The sequence below is a fragment of the Rhinoderma darwinii genome, chromosome 1 (assembly GCF_050947455.1).
Source record: "Rhinoderma darwinii isolate aRhiDar2 chromosome 1, aRhiDar2.hap1, whole genome shotgun sequence".
NCBI classification, from domain to species: Eukaryota; Metazoa; Chordata; class Amphibia; order Anura; family Rhinodermatidae; genus Rhinoderma; species Rhinoderma darwinii.
In genome coordinates this window covers 103,042,030-103,048,771 of record NC_134687.1, presented here as the reverse complement: position 1 = coordinate 103,048,771, position 6,742 = coordinate 103,042,030, and the positions used below count along the sequence as shown (strand labels likewise).

Genomic DNA, 6,742 nt, shown 5'->3' with positions numbered 1-6,742 from the left:
TGTACAAAATATCTGCACTTCAGTATTGCCTAACCTCTGGCTTCCTCACTAGTCCCATATGCAGCACAAGGCCCCAAAATGTCATCATCTCCGCTGCATCTAATGGGGTCCACCTAACAAATGATGAAGTGGGGTTTTGGATTAAAAATTGTTGGGCGTACAGATTTGTCTGGGCTACCATTAAGTTAATAAACTCCTCAGAGAAAAAATCCTTGAAAAAGTCAATTTCTGTGAGGCCTTCAGTCTCAAACTGAATTCCTGAGCTGCCTATAAAATCAGGAATTTGATGCTCGTAATTTTCTGGGAGTGGAGTCCACACGGGATCAATCATTGGGGCTGCCTCAGCTGCTCTCCTGGATCGCCTTTGGGGGGGGGGGGTTCCTCATCACTGGAGGAGGAGGAAGAGGAGGAAACTAAAAGGAGTGGGGCATATTCCTCGTCTCCCTCGCTGGCCGAATCAGTGTCAGAGGCAATGATGGTGTATGCCTCCTCGACTGAATACATCCTTCTGGACGATTGAGACATTTTGATTTATTACAGGGGGTTGTGTGGTGTTTTTACACGTGTAATCAACTTTTATTTTTACACAGGTGTGTGTGTGTGTGTGTGTGTGTGTGTGTGTGTGTGTGTGTAGTGTTTTTACACGTGTATAGTGAACAGAAATTGGAAGATAAGAATTATTATTATTTTTTTTTAAAAGAGAAGAAAAAGAAAAGAAAAATAATAGAATTTACTGCACGATCGTCAGTTAGAAAAAAACAACTGAACATCCGTCAGTAACTGATGCTATCTATTACTAAAAAAAACCTGTAGTCTAACTAACGTGCTACAGTAAAACTAGGCTCTAAATATTTACTGGACGAACGTCAGTAAAAAAAACAACTGAACGTCCGTCAGTAACTGACGCTATCTATTACTAAAAAAAAACTGTAGTCTAACTAACGTGTTACAGTAAAACTAGGCTCTAAAAAGTTACTGGACGAACGTCAGTAAAAAAACAACTGAACGTCCGTCAGTAACTGACGCTATCTATTACTACAAAAAAACTTGTAGTCTAACTAACGTGCTACAGTAAAACTAGGCTCTAAAAATTAACTGGACGAACGTCAGTAAAAAAACAACTGAACGTCCATCAGTAACTGACGCTATCTATTACTAAAAAAAAACCTGTAGTCTAACTAACGTGCTACAGTAAAACTAGGCTCTAAAAATTAACTGGACGAACGTCAGTAAAAAAACAACTGAACGTACGTCAGTAACTGACGCTATCTATTACTTAAAAAAGCTGTAGTCTAACTAACATGCTACAGTAAAACTAGGCTCTAAAAATTTACTGCACAAACGTCAGTAAAAAAACAGCTGAACGTCCGTCAGTAACTGACGCTATCTATTACTAATAAAAACCTGTAGTCTAACTAACGTGCTACAGTAAAACTAGGCTTTAAAAATTTACTGGACGAACGTCAGTAAAAAAACAACTGAACATCCGTCCGTAACTGATGCTATCTATTACTAAAAAAACTGTACTCTAACTGAACTATGGTAAATTTCTACTAAAACTGCAGAAAAAAAATGGCTAGATATAGCTATCTAGATCTAAAACTAAATGAACGTAGGGAGGGGGTGGATTGTGACAGGGACAAGGACAGGCCCAAGGACAGGGAATGGGCTAAAAAAAATCTGTTTGATCACAAAAAAAAGACTGCTGGTGATCAGACAGAAGTAGCAAGATAGGACACTTCTTTTAAACAGTAGCGCAGATCACACTACAAATCCCAGCAAAGCCTCTGCAGTCTGCGCCGCCCAGCGCGTCTACTAAGCTTATGAACAGAGGGCTCAGTGCTTCTATTTTACTCCCGGTCTGCCAGCAGAATGGTAAGTCGATATATTTTTTGAAGGCCTGTGAGGAAACAGCAGGATCTTGGGGCCATAAATATGATTGAAGCATACTAATATCTGTGCCACTTATCCTGCTCCAATTCCACCGTGATAAATTAGGTGCAGGGACCCGTAATACCAAAGCATGGCCTATAAGTTCCTTTCTTTTAATATAAGTCTGTATTGCACTTTATTTTTGGATGTATATATCATGTTCTTGCTGACAGCATGACTGGTGTTCTCTTCTGATCTCTTTCTGATGACTATGAAGCAATCCATCTCCACCGACTACAGGGACATCAGTAACTCTCAGCATTTTACTATATTTAGTATATTGTCTTATGCCAATTTAGTTCTATTACATACGAAATCGGATGAACAGATAAATCAAAGGAACCAAAAAAGATGACTGAGTTTTTCCACCCATATTAAACAACATAGCTTACGCTCTAACAATACTCTGGCAAACTCATCACCAGCAGTTAGTCAGAGTAGTACTGAACAGCAGTTCATAGGCACTGCATTCAGCAGCAGCAGTAACATCCATCCCATCCTGCATCATGGAACTGTGCGTGCGTGCATGCATGCATGCATGCGTGCATGCATGCGTGCGCTGGATGGACGAATGGAATGAGCTCACCTCCCTGCATTTCCAAGGCCTGAGCACTCAAGTTGCAACACACACTCGCCTACAAAGATACATTTTATGTTCAACTATGTTAAATGGATTTTTAGAACAGGGAGATGGAAAGCGAGCATACTCTGTCCACTCCACACATTGACCTAGCGTTGCAGTACCTCCAGGACTGGTGCACCCATTCCTACAATGTTACCTGGAAGACTAACAAGCTATGGAAGAAGGTGTCAGTGATTTTTTGGGGATTCTTAATTCACATTTTGCGGTTCCCTGTCTCCTCCTTTTAGCCTTCAGGAGGCAGCTGTGCAGAAGCACGTCTTGCTCAGTCATCATCAAAATGGAGTCTGACCGACTGAATTGGAAGGCTCCGGTGGAACACTGCGCGTGTCACAATGTAGGACCTCAGCAGCCAGAGGCAGTGATGTCATAAAGGGACCTCAGCTAGACAAGCCTAGGCCAAGTCACAGACAGAGTTGTACGGCAGTCAGTGTATTGCAGGTGATCCATCCCGTGAGGGGGAAAGGGGCGGTCGTGGGCATGCACATTTTCGGCGGAGCGTGCATCCGCACGGCAGGAGGGCGAACGAGCACCGTCAGGAAGGTCCTTTTATGCAGATTTGGATGTTGCATTCTGCAGAGCATCGTGGTGAAAGCAAAAGAACCAAAACATGTCAATCTCTCTCTTGCCACAGGTAAGGGTGCCGGCGGGATCCTATGGGGGTTGCCTAGATGTAGCCTCCATCACTTCAAGAGGTGGATCATTTTGGTGCCAAAAGTGCAGTCTCTGTTATTATCAGTTTAATATCTGGTACTTCCCCTATATGGGGACCAGATATTAAATAGATTTTTAGAACAGGGAGGTGGAAAGAGAGAGTGCTCTGTCCACTCCATGCATTGACCTGGCATTGCAGTACCTCCAGGATTGGTGCACACCTAACTGGCAGCTGCGGCCGCTGTCTGCCTCTCTCCTAGTTTATTGCTGTCCTGTCTTCGCGGCTGCAATGTCCCTATTGCGTGGGCTCAAAATTCACTGACCCAGTCCCTGTTGCCTGCCCCCAGGACTATTCAAGGCACTTCCGCTATCCACCTGGTGGGTGCCTGAGCAACATTGAAACAACCTAATTGTATCCTGCAAAGGTACCTGTGTGCATTAAAATTCCCACCCGCTGTTGCTCTCTGGTGTCAGCCGCTCATGCTATTGTTCTCTGGTGTCAGTCAGTACCTAGTTGGCCAAAAATCAGCTTCCATCCACCTCTTTTACTCAAGTGTTTGCAACATGACATATATGATGTTGCATGCAACACTGCTTCACTGTGAGCAGATAAAAACATGGGAACCTGTGTGAAAAATGTCAGGACATTTACTCCTGCTAGCTGGCTCATCATGCAAATGGATTCCACTGCATGACAGGTCAGGCAGCTTGTTGAAACACAGTGGAACACAGCTGCGTCGTTCCATTGGGGGAAGGACTGGCGTCGCTGGAGGACACAGAGAGAATGGGACAGGTAAGCATATAATGTTGTTTTTTTCCTTCTGCTGTGGGCAGCGTTGGGGGTCTTATCTTTAGGGGACTATATAGGGAACACTAACTACAGGGGACTATATAGTGAACACTCACTGCAAGGGACTGTATAGGGAATACTAACTACTGGGGACTATATAGGGGCACTAACTATAGGGGGAACTATATAGGAACACTAACTACAGGGGGACTATTTAGGGAACACTAACTACAAGGGACTATATAGGGAACACTAACTACAAGGGACTATATAGGGAACACTAACTACAGGGGACTATATAGGGAACACTAACTACAGGGGACTATATAGGGAAATGCTAACTACAGGGGGACTATATAGGGGGCACTAACTACAGGTGGGACTATATAGGGGCCCTATCTACAGGGAACTATATAGGGGCCCTATCTATAGGGAAGGCCTCAAGCGGCACTATCTACAAGGAATGCTGCAGGGAACGCCACAGGGGGCACTATCTACAAGGAACGCCACAGGGGACACTATTTACAGGGAATGCACTAACAACAGGGGGAATATATAGGGAACACTAACTACAGGGGACTGTATAGGAGCACTAACTACAGAGGGAACTATATAGGGGGCACAAACTACAGGGGATTATAAAGGGGGCACTAACTACAGGGGACTATATAGGGAACACTAACTACAGGGGACAATATAGGGAACACTAACTACAGGGGACAATATAGGGAACACTAACTACAGGGGACAATATAGGGAACACTAACTATAGGGGGAATATATAGGGGGCACAAACTACAGGGGACTATATAGGAGGCACTAACTACAGGGGGGAATATATAGGGGGCACAAACTACAGGGGGAATACATAGGGGACACTAACTACAGTGGGGACTATATAGGGAACACCAATTACAGGGGACTATATAGAGAACATTAACTACAGGGGACTATATAGGGGCACTAACTACAGGGGACTATATAGGGGGCACTAACTACAGGTGGGACTATATAGGGGCCATATCTATAGGGAAGGCCTCAAGTGGCACTATCTACAAGGAATGCTACAGGGGGCACTATCTACAAGGAACGCCACAGGGGACACTATTTACAGGGAATGTCATAGGGGGCACTATCTCACTATCTACAGGGAACGCCACAGGAGGCCCTATCTACATGCAACACTACAGGAGGGCCCAGTCTACACGGAACGCTACAGGGGGCCCTGTCTACAGGGGATGCTACATGGGGCCCTATCTACAAGGAATGCTACTATCTACAGAGGGCTCTATGGGGAGCACTATCTACAGAGGGCTCTATTGGGAGCACTATCTACAGAGCGCTCTATGAGGGGCACTATCTACAGGGGGCTATATGAGGGGCACTATCTACAGGGGGCACTATGTGTGTGTGTGTGTGTGTGTGTGTGTGTGTGCATTACTTTACAGTGTTTGACACAATTTTATTCACGGGCACAGTGTATGGTACGATTATATTCGCACTATTATATTTGGGGACACAGTGTATGATGCTATTATATTTAGGGGCATAGAGTGTGGCACCATGCAAATTTTCTCTTCCTTTATAGGTGCGGAAATGTTGGAAAAGTGAGAAGCTGAAGACATCTGAGTAGCAAACTCTGCAGAAATAGGTCGTGGCCAGGATAAGTCATCATAGAGGTCTGGACCAAATGGAAAAGAAAAGAGAAAAAGAACAACTGAGAAGTCGTCACCGGTGAATCGCTAAATGTTTAGGCCCCATGCCCACAACCGTAAAAAACTTCCATAATTGCGGACTGCAATTATGGACCAATTCAATTCTATTACCAACGGACACCTTCCAGTTTATTTACGGGAAGGTGTCCGGGCCATAGAAGTGTACCGCAAAAGATAGGACATATAGGACATGATACTTTGTATGGGAGCACGGGCCGAAAAGGCTGGCCATGCCCACAATCACGGGCCGTGATTATAGCCAAGGCTGTGTGCATGAGGCCTTATTCTCCCTGTGACTGATCAGTACTATATTCACTGTATGACCTGCAGCAAGATGATTGGTGTAGCTTTTTATTTTTGTAAAATAGCAACTCCCAGTATATCCTTTTTTTTTTTCCTTTAAAGGTAATGTGTTGCCAGAAAAACATGTTTTGTTTTTTTTAATTAAACATTTAGTGTGTAGGTGATTAAACATTGTTCAAATTTTTTTATTTTTTTTCACGAGTCAGGAAATATTATAAATTAGATTCTAATTTATAATATTTCCCATCGCTGGTCACTAGATGGAGCTATTCCCAAAATTGCAGCATTGCAAAATTGGGTAAAAAGCCCTCGCTCTAGTGAGCTCTCAGCATCCCCCCCTCCTTTATCCTGGCTAGTGCCGGGATAAACGAGGGGTTTGAACGGTCTAACCTCCTACACTGTGTGTCGCCATTTTTTGAGCTAACACACAGTGTAGTAGGTTTACATACAGTAGTAAACGTACACAAACACGAACATACATTGAAATCTCTTACCTGCTCCTGCCGCCGCGGCTCCCTCCGGCCCGTCCGCTCCATCTGATGCCGCTGGTCCAAGTGCACAAGTCCGGAAACCGCGACCGGAAGTAGTAATCTTACTGTCCGGCCGCGACTTCCGGTCCACAGGAAAATGGCGCCGGACAGCGCCAATTTCAAATTGGACTGTGTGGGAGCGGCGCATGCGCAGTTCCCACACAGACGGCGTACATGT

The 6,742-nt window shown here is 44.5% G+C and overlaps 1 pseudogene; it reads left to right on the top strand.

Annotated features, from left to right (window-relative positions):
* The first annotated feature begins 3,271 nt into the window (after positions 1 to 3,271).
* LOC142722333 (U2 spliceosomal RNA) lies at positions 3,272 to 3,450 on the top strand (annotated as a pseudogene).
* The last annotated feature ends 3,292 nt before the right edge of the window (positions 3,451 to 6,742 follow it).